The sequence below is a fragment of the Triticum aestivum genome, chromosome 2A (assembly GCF_018294505.1).
Source record: "Triticum aestivum cultivar Chinese Spring chromosome 2A, IWGSC CS RefSeq v2.1, whole genome shotgun sequence".
Classification (NCBI taxonomy): Eukaryota; Viridiplantae; Streptophyta; class Magnoliopsida; order Poales; family Poaceae; genus Triticum; species Triticum aestivum.
In genome coordinates this window covers 412,580,157-412,582,751 of record NC_057797.1, presented here as the reverse complement: position 1 = coordinate 412,582,751, position 2,595 = coordinate 412,580,157, and positions in this window count along the sequence as shown.

Sequence of the window (2,595 nt, the reverse complement as noted above, 5' to 3'; positions counted from 1 at the left end):
CTGTAGCACTGGGCTAGCAGGACTCCGGTGAACCGGGCTGTAGCGGGCTAACAGGACTCCGGTATTCACCGCGTGACATTTCCCCGAAGGGACAGACACAGGAACGAAGAAGGACACATGCCGGCCAGCCTAAGTGTTCCGGAGCAGTAGCAAGCTACCATGGCTCGGTGGAAACACTAGGAGACATTTCTCCGTAAGAGAGGCTACTAAAGATAAACAACTAGATGGTCAGATCCCACACATACCAAGCATTTCAATAACATACACACAATATGCTCGATATGTGCAAATACAACATGGCATCACAACATGACTCTATGACTCAAGTAATCTATTCAATAGGCTCCGAGGAGCGAGATATTACAAACATGGGTCTCATGACCCAACATTCAGAGCATACAAATCAAGCACAAACGGAAGCTATCATGTCTGAGTACAGACATCTATAAATGAAAAAGGCTGAGAAGCCTGACTATCTACCAAATCCTGCCGGGGCACAAGATCGTAGCTGAGGTAACAAGCTAAACGTCGAAGTCCACGTGGAACTACTAGCGAGACCGAAGTCTCTCTGCAAAAACATAAAATAGGCAAACGTGAGTACAAATGTACCCAGCAAGACTTACATCAGAACTATCTACATATGCATCATTATCAACAAGGGGATGGTGGGGTTTAACTGCAGCAAGCCAGCTTTGACTCGGTGGCTATCCTAAACTACGACTGCAAGTAACTCTTTGAAGTGGCGCACACGAGTCCACATATTCACCAACCAATACACCACTATGGATCCGCTCCCGTCTCCCTACGAGAACGCCATCCATAGCACTCACGCTTATCTTGCGTATTTTAGAGTATCCACTTTCACTTGTCTATGAACTGATATAAGCAACCCAGAAGTCCTTTTCCACGGACACGGCTATTCGAATAGATGATGTTAACCCTGCAGGGCTGTACTTCTTCATACATGTTTCCACCACTTAGCGTCTGCACACGACATGTGCTAGGCAGACTTCAAGCGAAAGCCGACGTGGGTGTAGACCACGACCTACCTAAACACTCAAGTCTCTAGTCCAGGTTTATCGCCTATTCGGGTTCCATCCATGAGGAGATCCGGCCGGAGTTTCGCTCACAGCCCCAAACGATGTGAACAGGGTTCCATGACACCAAACGGGCGCCCGGTTTACCCGGCCACGTGCCTACCGCATCATAGCCCACCCCTACGGTCAGCGCTGTCCACGGCCTCCAGCATACTACAAACACCAGAAACTACTTGCAACTCCTGGACAGAGGACGAGGGTGAATAAGAAGTCGAGCGGGGTCATATTTCAGGGCCCAATGTATGGTAGTAGCTGAATCATGGATCACAAACACAGAACTTAGTTCCTGAGGACGGCTGCAATGAGACAACCCACCATGTACTCCTACATGGCCTCTCACCGCTACCTTTACCAAATCGTATTCACACACTTAGCTCACACACAGTAGGACATGTTCACACACCTCTGATTCATCCCGGATGAATCAGACCTGACTCGACTCTAAGCAGTAGCAGGCATGACAAACAAGCATGAATGAGTAGGCACAACAGGGCTCAAGCAACTCCTACTCATGCTAGTGGGTTTCATCTATTTACTGTGGCAATGACAGGTCATGCAAAGGATAAAGGGGTTCAGCTACCGCAGCAAGTAACAGATGAATCGGTGTTGTCCTAATGCATTAAAAGAGAGCAGGAGCGAGAGAGTAGGATTGTATCGGAATGAACAAGGGGGGGGGGGTTTGCTTGCCTGGCACTTCTGAAGATAACATTGAGTCTTCATCAGTGTCAACGATCACATCATCGGTATCACGTCTATCGAGAGGGGACAAATACCGGCAACATAGAAGGGAACACAATCAATGCAATGCACAATATGATGCATGATCATGACATGGCAAAATGGATGTGTTTTGAGCTAATGCAACTAGCAACAGATTAAATGAAGTTGGTTTGAATATAAAATTCAAATTCAAACTCCATATGTGATTATTCAAAGGCCATTTAATTGATTTGTGCTAAACAGTAGTGATAAGTTGTTCTAACATGCATGAAAATGGTACAGATGGATTCCTTGAATTTTTCTGATAATTTTTCATATATAAATTATTTAATTTGGAGTTACGGTTAATTTTCTATGATTTATTGAAGTTTTAGGCATTTTCTGGAATTTCCTGGATATAATTAAATCCAGAAAATACTTATGACATCAGCACTGCGTCATGCTTGCATCAGCAAGTCAACAGGGCTGCCCCGGGTCAAACCTGACCAGGGGGTCCCATTAGTCAGTGACTTAGGGCTCGTTTAGGTCGCTGACAGGTGGGCCCGGTCAACAGACACATCAGCCTGGTCAACTCCGACGTGTGGGGTCGGTCAAAGTGTGACGGGGCCAGGTCAAACTGACCTATGGGGCCCACAAAATTAGTACTAATTTAAACAGAAATTAAGCTAATTAACTTTGGCACCGGGGCCCACGTGACAGTGGCACCAGGGGGTGATTACCGGGGTGTTTAGGACCTAGTTAAGTGGCCACGTCGGCACTCGCCGGGGTTCGGCCGGCG